At 40.6% G+C, this 21065-nt stretch overlaps 1 long non-coding RNA gene across 1 annotated transcript in view; it reads left to right on the forward strand.

Moving 5' to 3' along the window:
• LOC142489180 (uncharacterized) overlaps window positions 1–20016 on the forward strand; it is a 44263-nt gene extending 24247 nt beyond the window's left edge. The window contains exons 2-3 of the long non-coding RNA XR_012799811.1: window positions 2181–2631; window positions 15708–20016. This is a non-coding gene — a long non-coding RNA (uncharacterized LOC142489180). The remainder of the gene's footprint in view (window positions 1–2180; window positions 2632–15707) is intronic.
• Window positions 20017–21065: the final 1049 nt, after the last annotated feature.

Below are 21065 nucleotides of genomic sequence, written 5' to 3' on the forward strand. Positions count from 1 at the left end.
CTATATTTGAAATGCAATAACAAAAATAACTTCACGTGTAATGCTTTACAATTGTAAAAATATTTATATTTATTTTTATAAAGTGTGTTTCATAGTTAAAGCTGTTTTAAATACCTCTAAAAACTTAGACCCAAATTCTAAAGTTCACAAAAGTCCCATCCAATGTTTTCATGCCAGTGTGTCACAAAAATATAAAATTCCTGTATGATTTTATAACTAAGTAAAGGCAATTAAAAATAAAAACCTGAACCAATAACTAGAACTACCTCATTTTCCCCATCTTACTCCAAATAATCTATCACGTCAACACTGCTAAGGCTTGGGTCCCGCTGCGTCCGGCGGCGCGCACAGCACCCACCATCACCTGGTATCCTCCCGAGCCGGTCCCGGTCCCCCCTCGCTGCACGACTCACTACGCGCTGTGACGTGTCAGCCGCCTGGGGATGCAAGAGAATTGAGATCCCTAGCGTTGACGTGTCACGTGGTGCGTGAGTGAGCCAATGAGGAGGTAAGGAGGGGAGCAGGGAAGGAGCTACGGGAGGAAGGCGGGGGGGAAGTGTGTGTGTGTGTGTGGGGGACGCGCTGAGAGGCAATAGACCCGCTACCTGCAGTCTGTAGGGCGGCGGGATGGAGCGAGGGAAGGAAGCGCGCGCGTGCGCCCATGCATCTGCGTTACAGTTCGGAGCTCTCGGGGGAGTTGGAGGGTGGCCGAAAAAGGGACAAAATAGAATTTTATATAGAAAAGACGGGACTGTCGGGAAATAGGATAAAAACGGCACTGTCCCGTTCAATACGGGACGTATGGTCAGCCTATTCAATACTGAACACTGCCATTGGCCGCCAGGAATCTGTGACGAATGCTCGCGTGCACACGTCGTGTAGCGCACTGTGTGAGCGGGGCCTAAGGGTGCAATGTACTGCACAGTATCATGCAGGTTGCAATAGAGTTACGCAGCACATTAGAAACATAGTAATCTTTTGCTTTTCTCTTTATGCTCAAATTTGTTACATTTAACAGAAGCTACTGAGGCACATTACCTTACAGTCAGATTAAATACTGAACTGTGCATGGCAATAGGCCTATATTTACTAAGTGGTGTTACTCCATAAAATACATTTCACGCCCTAATACAATGATTCACATTTAAGTGAATAAGTCACAAAGTGTCAGAAAGTGTTATGTAATTGCACTGCTTAGTAAATATGGCCCTCGGTGTGTCAAAACCTTTTGCCAATGTTCTGCATAGCAAGCAGGGCAAAATAAACAAAGTACACAGAAAGCCCTCAATAGTCATCTTAATAGGAAAGTCACTTCCAGTGAATTCATGTTTTTTGCTGATCCGCCACAAGATTTTCCAGATTTGAAGGCCCCAGAATGATGTGTTTGGGGTTGTGCTCGTAGACTTTATGTATATGGCTAAAGACATTATAATTTATTTAAAAAAAAAAAAAAAAAAAACTTTTTTCAAAAATGGACTGCTGCTTTAATGAAGTATCCTATATGTCTTCCCTATGGCTATGCGTTTCACAGGACACCACCAAAGCTATTGTTCTGAGCATGTTTGCTTTGATCAACACAGTCGTTACAAAATACCATGATTAAACCCATCCTTGATGAAAGGACGTGAGAAGCTTTGCTTTGGGATCCTTTTGTTGCAGGGAATTGTGCTTTTTAGCAAATTATGTATTGGGTGGCATGTAACAGTAAAGCACCTCTTCTGAGGAAGTAAAGATTTACCCTTTTGATTTAGAGTATATTTTCATTTATATAGGCCCAAAAACAGGGTTTAGCATGAGAGACATTGGAATACCTGAAATTATAATCCATTACAGAGATGAATGCATCAAACATAAAAGTAAATATTAGAAGAAAATATTGTCTAACCCAAAAGAGTTTACATTTGTCCTGGTGTATTTTGACATTAGTTTTGGTTCTTGTAGTCCCTAATTAGTACATCTATATGATCATATCATATTCATCTGAATTTAGCATCACTTTATTGGAAAGAAGTCTCACTCACTGCAGAGATTCATGGTTCTTAGACTTTAATTTGATTTTAACAGTATCTCAACTAATATTTCATGCAAATAGCACATTTTCAGTGAACAGCATTGACATATTATTTCGCAGTGGCAGCTACATGAATAAATAAACCATTTTCTTCTTTTTTTTCACCTAGAAATCACTGAAGGTTTTTATGAAGTCCAAATTTGCCTTACAATGAGAATGACCAAAAATGGAGAGAATCCCTCAAGAGGATCAAAGCTGCACCACAAAAAAAAATGAGATAAAGCTGACGCACAGTTGGAAGCTGTTCTGCTGACTTGAACCTAAAACAAGAAAAGCAAAAGTTTTCTTTTTCAATAATAGGGATTACAACACATTTGGGAGGGAAAAAGGACGTGGGGTCAAGAAGTTGTGACCAGGTTAGCAACACGGGGGAACAGAAGGACAAGACAAAGCAACAGAAAGTGGAAATGGACACATGAATACAGAAGCATGTTTCTTTGCTGAAAAAGAATAGGTGCTACATCATGTCACACTGAGATCTAAAGGACTAAAGGCCTGCTAATGGATTGGGAGACACAGCAGGGATCAGAGGTCACGAGTGCACACAGATAGGCTAATTGGTAATTATGTGCATATTACTTATGATAATTTAGTGTAAAATAAAAATAAAATTGATTTTTGACCAATAGCATTTCACACAAAGAAAAAAATATTAGATAATGTTATTGGAAAAGTAGACAATGTTGTTCATTTCTGGATTCCACAAACATGTATTATTATATAATCCAATTAAATGAATTGTCATGTTGACTCAACTAAACTACTTCACACAACAATAATGTTCTAAACATAAAGCTTGCCATGGGCATTTCCGTTCTTTTCACGATATGACTCAATGGGGGTTATTCACTAATGACTATTGACTGCAAAACTGGGGGAAAACCAATGTAAAGGAATTGGGCCAGATGTATCAAAGAAAGGGAATCATGTACCATTAAAAGCAACTGGAATTTACACACACATATAGAGACAAGTTATATCAGGGCACACAGTTAATGCAGTTGATAAAGTGGAAAGAGTGCTACTGTCAGGATACTTAAGAAAGTATAATACAAAAATCATTAAGACAGGCACTCCATACTTACAGGTGAGCTGGGTGAAGAGGTGTGTGTGTGTGTCAGTTGGGTGAGGCCGAGGGGGAAGGTGAGCTGCGGGTGAGGAGAAGAAGAGAGTGGCAGTTGGGTGACGTCATAGAGCCACCAATCTGATTGGCCAGAGGCTGAGGACCAATCAGATTCACCACATCTAGCACCAACCTCACAAATTTCAATTTTATATATTAAGATATAAAAACATTTGTCTATCTCTATATGAAAATATATAAGTGTAAATATAAATAATCACATATATCCATCCCACAATAGGTCATATGTATAAAACATCACTAAAAGCAATTTTGGTGTAAAAGTGATGCACAGAAAAGTAACACATTCAAAATGTTGTGCTCATATGTTGTGCAGTATGTGCGCCAACTTATTTTTCACGAAGGAAAACATTACAAAAGGGGGTTGGGATTTTTTGGTTATCTGTGGCACATATATGCAAATAATATGTATGCAGAATTGCAGGCAGGTAACAATTTTGTGCTCCAGAAATGCTTCAAAATTGTCAGTCCGTTTCTTATTTGTGTGAAAAGGACAATTGCAAGTAGACGCAAACAGGCCGTAATGCATTTATATGTATGAACGTGACGCACACCGTACCAAGAAGAAGAAAATGTGCGCCAAATGTAAGAACATGAATCTTAATGTTCGGACATATGGCGCTAATTATACCAGGTAAGCAAAGGAATAATTGATACAATTCACTCATTTTCAAAACATAAACCTTTATGTACTGTTTATAGACCAGGGCTTTTCCTTTGCATTTCAGGTGGTTTCAGTTTCTCAGCTCTGAGATGCGTCTCCTGCTTCTAGATGCTCAGGAGCTCACAAAGAGTGAATTATAGCAACTATATTTTAAATATGTAACTGGATTATACAAAAATCCCATTCCATACTTGCTATATATATGTAAAATAAATAGTAATTCTCACACGCCATATTTGTTGGGAAGAGAGAGATCTATGTGATTTGCATGCGATCGGTTCACTGTCCTGACAACATACATTTTTTTTTCATTTGTTTTTAGCATTCTGCATATAAAACAAAGACATTGTCTACATTGCAGGTAATACTCACATAACAAATTTGCACCAACCAGAGAACAGTTCAAGATTGAGTCACCCTACAGATCTTGTCCTCCCCCCAAACGAGCCTGGGAGAATATATCAGGAGGTTGATAGATTTTTTCTACATCAATAAGATGTGAAGATTTTCATCCCAGCAGAGATTCCCCTCTCAAGGCTTGTAATGTGATTGATAGGAAAGGGGTTGGTGCATCAGGGCATTGGGAAGGGCTAATTATACTGTAAATCATGCAAACGTAGACATGTGTGAACAAAAAGTTGTTTGGGGTTTTTTGTCCTTCTATTTAAATGAGGTGTTTTTAAGAAAAAAATGAGGTTAACCAGCCCTGTAATTACTTTCCCATTAGTATCCTACAAAAGGCCAAAATGCAAAAATTGACCCATAAAGATGTAGAACAGTTTTACAGCTGCAATGAGTTTTGGAATTTCTTAAATGTTTTATTAATCTGTGTTGACATTGCTAACAGAACTATTTTCATTTGCAAAGTGGCAAGAAAAGACAATGAATTGGTCTTAATGCACCCATTTACACCTTTATTTAGATATTTGCATAATGGTGTTATATATGGGTTTTATAGGCATGTCAGCTTGTTTCTTGACAAATATAATACTGATGTATTGAACAGACTTGTGAAAAATCATATGACATTACAAAGTTAAATCACTTAAAAAGTTGCATAGATTTGGAAAGACTCATACTTTCAAATATAGCATTCAGCTACTGGCCATCCATATCAAGGAAATCCTTAACTATGGTATGATAAATTGCTGCTCATATGTCAATGTATTCCACTTCCAAGGGGACTGCACTTGCAACCTTTTAAATAAACAATAAAGGAACAATGACAAACGAGTGATGTTCACTGTGAAACTGAGGGGCCTATGCAGAAAGGTCCGATAAGTCAGTTTCGGCAGCTTATCGTCAAAAAAGCCTACTGCTATTCTGTAAGCTCCGAAATTTTGGCAATACTAGAAATTTTCGGCAAAAATGTTTTACGAATTAAAAAAAAAAAAAAAAGGCCAAACGCGCAGTGATAAGCCACTTAACGGTGGTTTCTCAAACTCACGGTATTCTAGTAGCCCCAATCAGCTTATTGAGTCTGATCGCCGCTTTAGAATTGAGATTTCTTCTCCGAATCGCCTTTCCAGAAAAAGTTGGCAAGAAGGTGGGGAGAAGCTGCCGAGAAACGGCGACACGGCATTTAGAAAATAAAATGCATTTTACCTGCATCAGATCGATGCCGGGAGTATCCATTAATATCATTACCGGAGACCCCCGGCATGAATCAGATGCATTAAAAATGCATTTACAGGCAACTTCATTACCTTTGTAGCTAACCACTAAGGCAATAAAGGGGTTAACCACCAGTGCCATGCTTATTGTGGGTAGCGGGGGTGGGTGCAGGTGGTATTTGGGGTAATTTTTTTTTATTATTATTTGCTCTGCTTAAATAGATCATACAGGTTGGGAATGTTCCCCTTTATTATGTGTTTTTCTATCTATGGTATTTGTTAGATGTGCACTTTCCTCAGGTACAGCCATCCATATTTTAGGAGGGGACCTTGTGTTACCCCTCGTGATTTATGGTTCTCTGTAGGTTTACATCCACCTGCCCCGCATTCAGTCTATGTGATGTGATATATGGTTCTGTGTAGGTTTATTTTCAACTGCCCAGCATTCGGTCTTTCAATTGTAGTACAGTAGCAAGTTGACTTTGACTTGTTAAGCATTTATTCTACTTATTGATGAGCGGTTAGTTTGCTCTGTGACTTTATATGTTTTTTTTAGAATTTTATTGTGTTTTTCCTCATCATCGTTTGTATATTGATAAATGTGTATTTTGATATTTTTGGAAACAACTGAGAGTGCCCCCATTTTGTGGAATTTCAGGGATTCCTTTCTTTAGGAAGTCCTGCCCTGTTTTGTTGATTTGATTTAATTCAAGGTCCTGATGTGAATGCGGAGGATACATCCATGTCTGGACCATTGTGCTTTAACGTCAATAGTAGAACATTCATGGGTCGAAGGACGCATTTTGTTACTATAATACAATATTCCTGTGTCATCGGTGTGTAAGATCCACCCTCATCTTATTTCTTGTTCTCTAGCCCCAGTTAATGGATATTCAATGTTTTACTCTGACAGTCTTCTATTATTGCTCTTTAATTGAAGTCACATACATCAGTTTGGATACACTTGTACCCTTCTCTGAATTTTTCAGATAATTTATAGATATTAGATGACTGATTCTATTTTGTTCTTGTTCTTGACCTCCATCGACTAATTATACATTTTCAATACTTGTTGGAGAAAAGGGATGTGGATATATATTTTTTGTATTTTCGGTGTATTTTTTCTTGTTGTAAATAACCATTATATGTATCTGTTGAGGTAGTTGCTTTATTACAGTAACTATTACTTTAAATGGCCAAAGTAGTGGGGCTATTAGAATCCATAATATGAGAGTAAGTCCAGGAGTAAGTCTAAGAATCTCTAGCTGTTCTCTACTTTCCATAGAATGTAAGATTATTATACATTCATATCGAAGTTTAACAAAATGTGAGGGTTATTCTGTACTATTACCAGGGCTCGACAAATGCAATCACCCGCACGCCACAGGCGAGTGCATTTTGGCTGGTGTCGAGTGCTTACCTGCGGCGGGGTCCGGCACCACGTTGCATGACATTGTGACGTCACAGAGTCCCGTTGCCATGCCGCGTGGCCATTTTTTTAGGACCTGCAGAGGAAAGAGTACAATTTTCAGGGGAGAAGACGGAGATTGCCGCACCACGCCACTGGACCCAGCCGCAGGATCCCACCGCAGGTAAGAGTCGTGTGGGGGGGGGGGGGGTGAGGGAGGTTTTTTGTGAGGGCGAGTTATGTTTGGGGTGTGGGGGGCGAGTGGGTTTTCCCCTAGTTTGCCGAGTCCTGAATATTACAATTGGGTAATTTTACATCTTTATATTTTGTATAAAGTATTGGTGACTCTATATAATTGGTTTGGAATGTAATTATTGTATAATGCCATATATCAGTTTGCGGTAGTTCTTTTATTTTATTTGGTAATTAATATGTCAAATAGTCAAATATTGTGGGTTTCCACAATTTAAAATAAGAGAGTAAGTTTAGGAATCTCTAGTTGTTCCCTGTTCTTCCCCAGATTGTGGAATAATGGATGCATCTGAACGAAGGGCTAAAAAATGTCTGGGTCTTTAGGCTATCATTCCATATTGTCACTGGTAGGCAATTATTCATTTGTGTATTGTACATAAGGTATTGCTAACCTAATATATATTTAATGAGATGTAATTAATGTGTAATGACCTAAGAAGACCAAGTAAGGAGATGGCTATTAAGCTGTTTCCGCAATTTTGCTAACAACATAGAAAAGCTGACACATTGTGAATATTTGGGGATTTCCCCCATGTTCCGTATAGTAGAGAGCATTTATTTATTTATAAAAATGTTTTACCAGGATGTAACAGAACAGGAGGGAAATGCTGCACTCCTACAAAGAAACAAAATCAAATAAATGCCGGTGCACCTGGTTCTCGAATCTCTGGGTGGTACTCCAATGTCTGACAGGAAGGAAAAAACCTGGGCACTGCGGATTTCTGCTTAGAAAAAATGTATTGTAAGCCAATAATGTATGAGGTTTCGGCCTCAAGGGCCTTTCTCAAATGCAAAGTGGCATTTGCATTTGAGAAAGGCCCTTGAAGCCGAAACGTCATACATTATTGGCTTACAATAAAAAAAATTCTAAGCAGAAATCCGCAGTGCCCAGGTTTTTTCCTCCCTTACCAGGAAGTAACACATTGAGAGTTACCTCTCATTTTCAATTATGTCCTGGGCACAGAGTTACTGTATGATGACAATATATGGTTGCATTAAATGAACAGGGTTATACATTATATTTAAAGACATTTCATGAACAGATAAAGATAATATATGTTATTGGTGCATGTAACAGTTATAGACAAGATTAAAATGTGAGACAGCTGAAGTCTTGAAAGAACTTGGAGGCTTTGAGAGTCTCAGGTAGATTGTTTCAGTTATTAGGTGCACGATAAGTGAAGGAGGAGCAGCGACCGTGAACAGTCTTTTGGAGTCAGATCTCAGCTGATAAGTGCTGTGTGTGGTAGGGATGGGGAGTGTGTTCAGATAGGTCAGTAGCTTGCTTTAGAAAGTATTTAAATGGTAGAGTTATCCTGCGAGGTATGACTGGGGCTCATAGGAAGTGGGAGCTTTAATGAAGAGTCCTTAGATAGCTTTTTAAAGCAGAATGATAAGTCCTTCAATAATAAGACATTCATAATGTCTTAAAAGACCTGACCCTGTGCAAGTACATGAAGCATAGCATATGTGCATCTTGTAGGAGGATAGTACTGAACTAGACTCTCACTCTATCTAGAGGAAGGATGAGTCATGTGTGTCCCAGTACATATAAAGACATCCAGATTTTCAAGAACATCCAATATAAATGAGATTGTACTCACAGTAGGTAGTTTCCAATGAATATCCAACTTGCAGGGCTCCGGTCCAGGCGTGCGTCATGCAGGGTAAGTAAGCATAGAAAAAATGGCACAAGGCCAAAAAAGCACCGCACCACAAAAAAAAAAAGAAGACAGTAGAAGAGGGCAAATATAAAAAAGACGATTTAATCCACAAAAACAGAAGGTCACACGGACATGTTTCACTCGGGGGAGCTTTATCACACTTTGAAAAAGCTCCCCCGAGAACATGTCAGTGTGACCTTCCGTTTTTGTGGATTAAATCGTCTTTTTTAAATTCACCCTCTTCTACTGTCTACTGTCTTCTGTTTTTTGTGGTGCGGCTTTTTTGGCCTTGTGCCATTTTTTTCTATGTTTAGAAAGTATTTGATGGCAAGACAGGAAAAATTTACTTCACGCCTAGACTCAAGTGATCAGGGCCACAGACAGCTTTCCTGGGCCCCTCCACCCATGTGTCGGTGGCCTTGCGAGATCCCACCCACCCCACACCCATTTTCTCATACACTCCCCCCTTCTCACACACCTGCTCGCTCACACTCCACCGTCAACCCTTTCTTCTCCCATCTGTCTCTATCTCTCCCCTCCTCTTACACCCCCACCTCTCCCCTCCCTCTTACACCCCTTTCCCTCAAAATCCCCCCTCCTCATCCTCCCCAAATACACACACATAATAAGTCCCCCTCCAAAATATACACACACACACACACACATACACACACACATACACACACACACACAATAAGTCCCCCTCCCCAAATACACACACACACACACAATCCCAAATACACACACAATAAGCACCCCATCCCAAATATACACACACTCAATAAGCACCCCTCCCCAAATACACACACATGCAATAAGTGCCCTTCCCCAAATACACACACAATAAGCCCCCCTCCCCAAATACACACACATACCTTGGGTAAGGGGCCTGGGAGGGCGGTGTAAGGTAGGCCTGTGGTATGTTGGCTTACCTCGAGCCGTTGGACCTGCCAAAGTGCCTGGGTAAGGGAGGGACAGATGGGCAGTGCCAAGCAAAGGGGTGGGCCCTTCAGTCCTGCAGTGGGCGGGTGGGAGTGGGGACACATATGGGCGGTGACAGCCAGAAAAGGCGAGGACCCTTCTTGCCTACAGAGAGTTAGAAAAAAGAACTAGGAGCACAGCAAAAAAGGGGAGAACTGGAGGCCGATAAAAAATAATAAAAATTTATTGAAACATAACCTAATTAAAAAGAGAAACCTCTAACGCGTTTCTCGCATGGGGCACTTTATTTATTTAACAGAGAGTGAACTATGGAATTGCTGGCAGGGGGGGCGGGCCCCTTGACTTGCCGGGCCTGGGACAGTTGTCCCGACTGTCTTCCCCCCCCTATCGGCGGCCCAGGAAGTGACAGCCAATCTAGTTCTTTGAGTATTTCGCAGTGATGTGTGATGTAGTTACATTGGAAGACAAAGCGTATATTGTAACGGGTGCTCACCACAAACAGGATGGGACCGCAGGGCTAAGGTGGGGATGTTAGAGAACACCAACCAACAACCACGTCCAGATTGCAGAGTCGTAGTTGTGTAGCTGGGTCAGGGTAGGAGAGGTCAGAATAGTCATGATACTCACCGTGATAGGCAGGGGTGGAGTGTATCACAGCTGTGGAGTAATTGGCAGCATTAACCCCTCGAGTGCCCCTGGTATTGCGGCACCGACGTGAAGTGGGAACAGTGACGCCTCCATTGCGTCACGGGATGTGGCTCGGGGCGGAGTCTAGGTCAGGTTCTGGTAAGAGTACTGCGGTGCTTCTGCACAGAGAGCACGTGAGGGGTGTCACCCAATGCATCACGGGACGTGTCACAGGGGCGGGACCGAGGTCCAATCCTCACACATATTGAGTTGTAGAGGGTGTCTAGTTTGCCAAGGTGAGTTTGGGGAACTATACCATATACTATGTCCCTATAGTCTATAATTGGCATTAGTATCTGCTTTGTTTTGCGCTGTCTGGCCAGCTGTAAGGATCCGTGATCGGCAGCGCGCTGAGCGTGGTGTCCACCTACCCCAACCTGCGATCAGGTGCTCCATTTTCTCCTCCCATGACACCGGTGCCGCTGGTGCCGTCCGTTAGCCTCGGCTCACGCGCAGATCCCACGCTGGAGGAAATACTGTCTCCGCTGGCCCCGCCTCCAGGCTACATCCTCGTGGTAACGTCACCGGCGTGCAGCGTGGACGGTGCACACGCTGGACCGGGTCCTGGCTTCTGTTCACTACTCCACAGCTGTTGCCTCCTACTCTGCCTATCACAGCGAGGGATATTGGTGAGTCCTTCCTTGCAGCCTCTCTATAGGCCCAGGGCACTATACTGTATATGCTCAGACAGCCCCTTTGCAAGATGGCTGAGCATAAGACTTCATTCAGTGCTAAGTGCTTACTGCAATTCCTGCCTCCGTGTCTTGTACCTGTGTCTACTGTTCCTAGCTCTGTCTTGACTGACCTTGGCTTTTTCTGGACTCCGTACCCCTCTACTCCTGACCCCAGCTTACCAACGACGATCCGCACCTCTCCAACCCAACCACGGCAAAGTACCTACGACGATCCGCACCTCTCCAATCCCGACCTCGGCAAGTACCTTCTAACACTCTGACCTCTATAACCCCGACCCGACTACCACTACCAATCTCTACTCTGGACGCGCCCTCGTGGCTGGAGGTTGCTGTTTTTTTTTGTCAATCCCCACCTCGGCCCCGCTGTCATGTCCTGTTTGTGGTGAGCACTCCGTTACACCAGCGTACTTAGGGAGGATTTGTTCCTATAAAGTACACCGAGTTTGGCATAGGTTTTGGATGTCAGGTTATCAGTGTGCAACCCAAATGTAAAATGGAAGTCAAACCATATGCTATACCAGATATTTAAAACTAGTGACAGGGGCAAGAAGGGTATTGGGGTTGGTTCTGATCTGTAGCTCTGTCATTGGTAGCTTTAGAAATTTGGCTTTGGTCCCGAATATTTGTTATGATACTATCAAAATCAGAGTGCCAGGATTAGACGGTCACCATGGTGGAGTTCAGAATGTTCTCTTCTAGGCTCTCGAATGCAGAAAGGGAGCGCTTGACGCAAAAGCAAGTGTTTTGGACCCTCTTTTAGATACAATATAAAGCAGTAGTAGTTAGAGTGCAATAGGAGCTTGAGAAAAGACGTAGAAAACGTCTAGGTCTAAAACATCTCTCTTTTAAAGTATTTGCTGGAGTAATTAAATATTGTTCTACCTATTGTAAGGGGATGTAAGGTGGAGCACAGCCAGCTACAGAGCAACTACATGCAAGATAAGTTATGAAGAAATACCTCTCTATCGTCTGAATGCCTTTCACCCATGCTAAAAGCAGGGTTGCAGATCTGTCTAGGACATATGAATGTGTTCACAGGTGTTATTTTTATTTGCTATATGCTTTACGGATGCTTTTCATCACCTCCTTTTTCGTAAAACCTATCCCTTGCTTCATTTTTTGCATACCCAGTATAACCAACCCCACGCTGAGGAGACCCATTAAGGTCAAAACAGCCTGTCTATGGGTAGGTTTACTGGCTATGCATCTTAACCCTGGCTGTACTCAAAGCTGTGACCATGCAGCAAGCTTAAGCCTATAGGGAACCATGTTATTGGTTTTGAAGCAAAAGGTTGCACTGTGTGCTCATTTGCATGTAATTTCCCAGAATCCCTTGCTGCAGTGGAAGTGCTGTGTGCTGGGTGCTAATGATGAAAGGCGGGGTTGCAGACCTGTCTAAGACATGCAAATGAGGCACACAGTAATATTTCCATTTGCTACATGCTTTGCTGTGGAGGGTTTTTGTCACTTTTTTTTACCCACCATAACTTAACTAAATATATATTAGGAGATGGGCACTCCACCCAAAGCAATGGCAACAATGGGCTACTCTGTAAACCAGTACACAAAACTTGAATACTGTGTTATAAAAAAGTACAAAGGGCTGGCACTCACCAAAAAAAAAAAGGTTTATTGTAATCCACTCATCAACGTTTCGGCTCGCTGTGGAGCCTTTCTCTTGAGCGATCCTCAGACAGGCATAGCCACAGGAGGCCGCAAGGTCCTTTTTAAAGTCTTGATGATCAATGTGTCCTGCAATTCACACTAATTCTCGCAGCTCACTGTGTTCTTCATCAAAGCATGAGCAGAGTAAACTCAGTGTAATGTAGGTAATTGCCCTGGTTTTCAAGGATTTTGCCCGATTTTTACTTTTTCAAATAGCCCCCTTTGCTTGGCTTCTATGAGATCATCAGATAGCATAAACCTCTTTTCATTTGTAAGAACTGTGGGGCCTATGTATAAAGTATTGCTAAAACTAATTCTGGTATAAAAATGGACACAAAAAAAGAGAAACAAATTAACGTGTCTGTGTGCCAATGTATTAAACCAGTTTGTAGGTGTTGTGCGGTGTGTGCGCCAACTTTTTTTCCAAAAATGATGGTAAAGGTGAAATTAGACACTGAGTTTTGATGTAGTCTTTTGTGCAAATTATATATAACAATAAATTAGAAGTATGTGCCACTTTTGTGCTCCATAAATGAATCAAAAGTTTTTCTTGTCATAAAGACAAATATAAATAGACACAAACAATTCTTAATGCCTTCATATAAATTTACATGATGCGCACCATACTATGAATACAAAAAAGTGTGACAAATGTAAGAACATGAGTCATGACAGGCCAATATGTGCCTCTAAAGATTTTATATGAGAAATTGATTTTTGACGTAACATACTTTTTTTCATAAAAATATTCTGTATACATACATACATACATAGCCCCCATATCTATATTTTCTCCAAGAGGTTCTGTGATTTGTCATTTGACAGAGCAATCTCTGTAGCTCCTTTCTTTTTTTAAATAGGTTTGAAGCAGGGGTTTCACTGGAGCTGAACCGCATTGATTTCAACTATGGGGACGCCCTGCTTCCTGAGATACGTACCTCCGTATGGGGTGCCGGTATCTCTCTGTTGTTTAAATGTCCCAGTCATGCAGGCCAATAGGAAGCCGCAATGGATCACCTCACGGCTTCCTATTGGCCAGCACAACGTGGGACATTTAAATCGCCATATTGTGAACCCAGCCAGGGTTCCTAACAGAGATACCGGCACCAGAACTGAAATCAACGTGGTTCAGCTCTGGAGACCCTCTGCTTCAGCCCTATTTTTTTTTAAATCGCCACGAGGGCTGCTGTGTTTAAGTCACGATTTTGCATCAAATGACACCCCGCCGGGTTGCCATGGTGATGCGTCACTGGAAAGTTAAGGTAAGTAAAGTTACAGAACCCCAGCATTTAATTTAAATGCCTTTGGGGAAGCGCGAGGCCTCTGTAACAGCTGCGCCCCCTCCCCAGGATATCTCAGGCGTGCCCCCCAGTTTGCGCACCCCTGCTGTATATGTTCCTTGAGGGCAGATGTCTTGCATGTTGAAATGCTATCATTTTCAACATCAAAATTATCATCTAAAAATGATTACATTTTTGTACGTCAATGCATTAGTGGTCTGTTTGTGCCAGTGCAAAACTAGGGCTTTGATAATAAACTACTTGCAGCAATGTCCTACTTACCTATTGTACCAGTGTATGTTATGGTTGTAATATCTGTGCATGTTTTACTGTTTCACAAGCACAGTCCTGTAGAATATGTTCCTGCCTTATATAAATATATAGAAACTCTCCCACTGTGCTCTAATGAGATTGCCACCCCTCTGCATAGTAAATGCATTCGCTTCCCAAACTAAACATAGTATGTGGCTACATACTGTAGAGGGGAAGATAAAGAAAGTGCTGACCAATTAGGAGAAGGCTAGCATGACCCTTGGCCGGAGGGGCCATGGAGGGATGCTTGGGGGGGTGGGGAGATGAGGGAGGGCTAGATTACTTAAGGGTCTGTCACCTTGTGACCTACCTCTTTCGTCCTCTGACCACCTCCCCAAAAATCGTTCCCGCCTTCCCCCTTTGGAGTTTCGGTTATTGTGTAATGTTTTGTGACATATTTCTATATAAAAAAGAGGAGGATATGTTTAAATGTGTTAGTGGTGTTATTATGTTTGTCACAGCTGAAGGGATGTGGACTGATCAGTTTTGCCCAGGTGCTTAATTTGGAGGAATGTGAGGGGTCCAGGCCAGGAGTTGTGGGTCTAAGGGTGTGCTCCTAAGAGGAACCCAAGGGGTCACTAGGTCATGTAGTGATGGTGAGCCTAATCAGTTTCACTGGTTGGAGCTACTTGCTGACCAGGTCCAGGAGTGTTGGAGTTTATGTGTAATATATGTCCGTGGTCATTTGTGCCCAACCAAGGTGTCTGTATTTATTTGGATGGGTTATTAAACGGAATGGGCAAGAGTCGAGGGTACAAGGGTCAAGGTGTGTCCACTACAATGCACTGCTATTTAGTCATACACACAGGCACAAGACATAGGCTGAGTACAAGCAAACTGAGCTCTTATTTAGGGCCACAACAAGATTGCCCCTTATTCATTTCCAAAAGTCAGATTTATTACATTCAAAATTAACCCCTCCCGTGCCTGAACAGGATTAATCCAGTTTATTGCAGGGCCGTCAAATGTCACTCACTTGTGGCGACTTTGAAATCAATTAGGTGTATTATTTGTCATCTTAACTCCATGCCCAGGACATACTTGAAAATGAGAGGTAACTCTCAATGTATTACTTCCTGGTAAAACCTTTTTATAAATAAATAAATATGTATAATTAAGAATTCATTAGCACCACTTTCTCTTGGAAAATACACAGCATGGATGGGTAATTTATTGCTGCATTGCAGGCAGTTCTATGTACTGTAGTAGCATACTGTATACTGAAATTGAAATACTGTAAATTGAAAACCCTCAGATTTATATTGGTTGTTTTGTAATGTAACCTAACTTTATTTGCCTTGCCAATATAGGTCAGAAACCCCACATTTGAAAAGCCCAGCATCGGTCAATATTATATTATATATGTAGCCCTCCCTGCCCGGCTCCTAGGAAGTTTACATCATTGTGAAAAGGTTGACTACTCAACATGGATTACCTTGACTCTGTGCTGGATTCAGGCAGCTGGGCGATGAGATAACAAGGATGTATAAAAATGGGCGCCAGGAACTTTTGTAGCACAACTGTCATTTATTCTTATCTCTAAGCACAGCGACTGCTCGTACACATTTTGACTATGTTGCACTGTATTTTATATCGTACATAAATATGGTTCTTCCATTAGTGACCATTCTAAACACTCCAATGGAAGTACATTTACTTAATTGTTCTAGGTAGGTGTGGGACCAGGCCGCCTCCTGGATCATCATCGGTATTAATCCGATTACTCTAAGCCCCAACTGGAATCCTGGTGTGTCTCTCCTACGTAACCCAGTACCTTTGGCCTTTATGGGAACTGACACTTCCATGCAGACTTATGAAGAATATTAGTACAAATCCATGGTTAAAGCTCACCCACCGACATCCGAGTGTCTTATTTTCTGAGACCCTCTGTGGCATGCCATATTCTTTTTCCTTAACTTTTAAGGACTCCATTCCTTCTCTTGGGGACATTAACTAAGCAGGTTACTGTCCCTATCTACCACATAATAAACAGGGGGGCCTGGTCGGTGCTATTACCTTATAAACATTACTTATCTACTCTCCCCGAGGCTCCTCTCTTCTGGGCCTCCAGGAACCTAACCTTCTCAAACCTTCCCTCTCTCTAATATACTCCCCGCGATGTCATGATCCCAACACAGGATGGGGCCCGAGAATCTCCAACCTTCTAGTAGCCCTTTAGGAGAGGGATTACATATACAACACTTGATGTTTCGTGTTCATCTGAGGACATAATGCAGCAAAATCATCTGAGCCAAGTTATTTACCAGTATTGCACCAAAACAAACATTTGTTGAATGATTTCAGAATGAGGCTTGTGACCAGGCCTAAAAAGGCAAAATAAATAGATTTTGTTAGTTTTTTTTATTTTGCTTGGCTACACCTTTTGAAGAGTTTATATGGAAAAAGGTAATATGACTAATGAGTGATGGGCTCCCAATCATTTTGTTTCTTAGGACACTCCAAAATCTGTCATTTTCACTGTTCCCACATTAATATCTAAAATGTTGGGGTTTAAGGACACTGATACACTAAATCATAAATGTCTGTACTTATATAAACTTTCCTCAACATTTCTGAAAGCTGCTGCTAATCTACCTTGGATCATCTGCTGCCTGGGATAGAACAACATGGCAGAAACAATTAGAAGAAGCTTTAATTCTGGTCTCATGATGTCACATAGGATAGTGAGCCAATAAACAATGAGGATGAGACAAGCAGCAGATTCAATGTGGGAAACCAAGCGTACAGTCTTTCTGATACATTAGCAATCATTAAAACTCAAATGGTTTATGTCAGTAAATTTAAAGATGGGGTTGCAAGAAAAATAGGACACAACTTGTAATCGGCCACTCTTCGCTACAATGTATTTACTTATCTTATTTGGGTGGGATCACACCTTAAATGCCATTGAAATGAATGGGCCAAAAGGTGTTCTAAGGCCTTGCACGATTACGAAACCTGGGTCTAAATGTGTTAAGAAGGAGGGAAAAATGATGACAAAGAGAACTGTAAATCAATTGAAAAAGATATTCCCTCTTTCTAATCTGTGATTCAGGCACTGACAGAGCTGCTAGACTGAGTGATTGAGGTTTTCAGGGTATCTGAAATGATTTATAGTTCTTTGTTACACAAATCCCTTCACATTCTTGCCTATACTCTTGCAGCAACCATTAGTCATTGCTTTTAAATGAAGCTCAGGCGAGTGAACTCTGGTTAATGACTCTAATCACATTGTTTGGAGTCTCTATTAGCTCCTTTTTTCTATTTACTGTAAAATTTTAATTGATCAAGACTGCACCGCAGCTAAAGACCAGAAGTGAAAATCTATTGTATTATTTCTGCCCACCCAGGGACTTCATACAAATAGTCCCATTTACATATGGGAGATGCAAAGACCTGGCTGGGAAAGGAGCCATAAATCATACAGATAAGGGCTTCAGGGAGGATTATATTTGTACTGTAATTTTTCATTAGTGACCATTCGGTCTTTATAACATGTACAGAAAAAGTTTTATTAGAAAGGAGCACTAGTATAATGTTGAATTTAAAAAGTAAACATTTGATACATTTCATTTTACTCTTCCACACTTTATAAGCCACCTGTTTACGTATATTTTTCTCTGTGATTCTAGTCATGTCCCCTTAGACAGTCTTAGGCTGCGTCCTCGCTGGCGCTGACCGCGCTCATGCTTGAGAGCGGTGACGTCACCAACTCTCTAAACATGAGCGCCGGGTGACCTGCCTATTTTGCAAGCGGTTGGGGGGGATTTGCGGGCAAGTTGAGCGCGCTTCAAAGTCATTTTTTATTGTCTGCTCAAGCGCCAAGCTTGGGTGAGCGTGCACGCACCGCATGAGCGGGGACTTCCACATAAAGACTGCAATAAGTAAAAGCGGCAAGAGCCGAGCGCACAGCAAGCTCAGTGCCTGCGGGGACGCAGCCATACCCATCTAATTCAGCCCCTCGGCTGCATCACATTTTCTTTTATAGATAGCTGCAGACACCAGGCACCCATTTTTCATAGTTTTTTTTTTAATTAACTGGTTTCTCTCCTTGTAAAAATAATAACACATGTAACAAAGCAAATGTAGAGCACACCAGTGATGGAGGTAATATCCAAAAATAATCACAGGCACAAATAATAATAGTATTTTTCAAGTGAAACAAGCATAAAGTCAGGACAGCATTTCCAATGATATTTAGACCTCATTGCTTTATAAGTGGTATTCAAAGTATTTTTAAAATAATTATTTACTTCTGACTGTTTCATTCAAAATACAATTCTTATCAAAATACAATTCTTATCAAAATACAATTCTTATTAAATGTAATTGAATTCTTTGAAAGAGCCCAAAACATTATGTATTGTTTTAATTTTTCAAGAACGTGCAGATTGCAACCTAGGAAAAAAGGTTGGATATGTTGAGTAAAATCATACATGCTTCTATTCGTTCCATTACTCCATGGTTATGCTTGTATCTCTTTATGCTTTTTTTCCCTTCTCAATGTTTGTTTATTAGAGGGATGAAATAATATGAAATGTTTGTAGAATTTGACAGGATTCGGGGGGAAAAAAATATAAGATATACAGTGGCAGTTTATCTTTTGGCTATTTCCTTCACATGCTAACCAAAAACAACCAGACTTTAATGCATATTATGTCTAATTAATTCATACAGATTACTTACTCCTTATCTGAATGTCAGCATTGACCCATGATCTGTAATGTTATAAATCATAACGTGCTGTCTTTACCTGAAAGGGCTTTTTGGCTTTTGATGCTAAAATGCTCTGATATGCCAAGAGTATTGATCTGACTTTGTTTGACTTTCTTCAGGTCTCCACCTTAGCCACTCCCATCATGAAATGTCTTTAGTACTTTATTTTAATCCCTGGTCACTGGAAACCTTTTTTTTCCCCCAGCTTCTGTGCCTACACTAAACAATGGAAAATGGTGGGGAACAGTAATGTTTGCAAGATTCCAGATAAACATGGAACTTAAAAGCAGCTCGTGTTCTTTTGAATGAGGGAAGCATGATTTGTATGTCCTAGAAAATGAATTTGTCAATTTGCTGTATAGTTTCCATAAATACGTTTTGATACCCTTCACACATAAGAGGGGCTTGCCTGCATGAAGGGATTTACTGTATGTTCACTGGTATTATTTATTGCAATTTGGAGTAAAATCAGTTAATTTAATCTTAATGTATGCTATCCCTATTTATCACCAAAGGGTATTTTGTGCGACTTTGTTTTGTGTTCTCTTAAAAAAAATAAAAAAAAAAAATTAAAAAAAAATATATATATATATTATACAGCGTTGCATGTCAGTTATGAATTTTCCTCTTCCCCTTTCTTCCTTTTTAGCACTTGCCCATAGATAGGCCGTCCATAATTAGCCCATAACTCTCAATTAGATATAAGAAAAAACAAACCCTGATAATTTCAAGCAATGTTTGTTTATCCATACTGTACTTCCAGAATACACATTAATATGTTTATAACCCAGTGTAATCTTTCTTGTTTCCTCCTCCTTGTACAGTGGGTTGACATTTTTCAGACGAAAAAGGAGTTAAATGCATGTTCCATTTTCATACAATGTGCATCATCAATGCCTCACCTTTTTATAGACTCATGTTCCTCATTCGACTTTTAATCAATAACAAGAGACGTGTTAGACAAGTGAAGAAGTGATTTTAAAGAGCTTTTTATATCTTATATTTGAATGTAGTTAAATCATAGCCACACATTGTAGGTATACAGTCATAAGTGAGACATACATTTTTACATTTATGACAGACTATGAACGATAAAGGAAAAATTAAAAGTACATGACGACATTTGTTTATACAATTTGACAATCAGCTACACTTGTATCCCTAAAATATGGATTCACATCTGCATGTTTATTATAGAATGAAGATTAACAAATCTAAATGACTCTGTGGCTTAAATCCCACCTGGTCGCTGTAATATTATCAATACAGATACAGTATATCTGTGAAATTAGAATTAGTGGGGATTTATCCCTGGAGTGGCCAAACCTTAAGTACCACAAAGCCCAAACATTTTGGAATTTGTTAACTGAGTAATTTAGGTATGCTGTATGGTTTTCCATCGAGATGACTTCCCACAATGTGTGGATGATCTTCAACCAGGTGGGAGGGATCAGGTTATTTCCAATTTCTGGTAATGTGACATTTTACTACGCTGAATATATGCGTTATTAATTTGCGTGTGTTTCAGTCAACATTGGGTACTGGTAAACCCATCAGGACAGTCCAAGTGTCCCTGGGAACATCGATATCAGTTAATTGAGCTATTATATATTTAGTTTATTCCAGACTTGAATTATTTTGGGAAAGGACCACCATATCTGGGACATAGAACCCACCTGGTCACACCCTCTCCATCAAATTTGGGAACATGATGGATAGATTTTATACAGTTTAACTGGAGTAAGGTACCAATGGTACATTACCTTATATAAGTGTTCTTTTACTGTGGTGCAAATGGATGATTTCCATGCTGCTTGCCAAATATCTGAACATTCCTCGTGATCTACTGTAGTTCTCTGCCCAGTTCTTTTTCCCATTGTAGCATGTACTGTATCTGTCCTTAGGACTTTCATTTGAGGAGAACAGCATCTGGTATTCCTGGTATACAGTAA

This window comes from Ascaphus truei, chromosome 3 (assembly GCF_040206685.1).
Source record: "Ascaphus truei isolate aAscTru1 chromosome 3, aAscTru1.hap1, whole genome shotgun sequence".
Taxonomy (NCBI): Eukaryota; Metazoa; Chordata; class Amphibia; order Anura; family Ascaphidae; genus Ascaphus; species Ascaphus truei.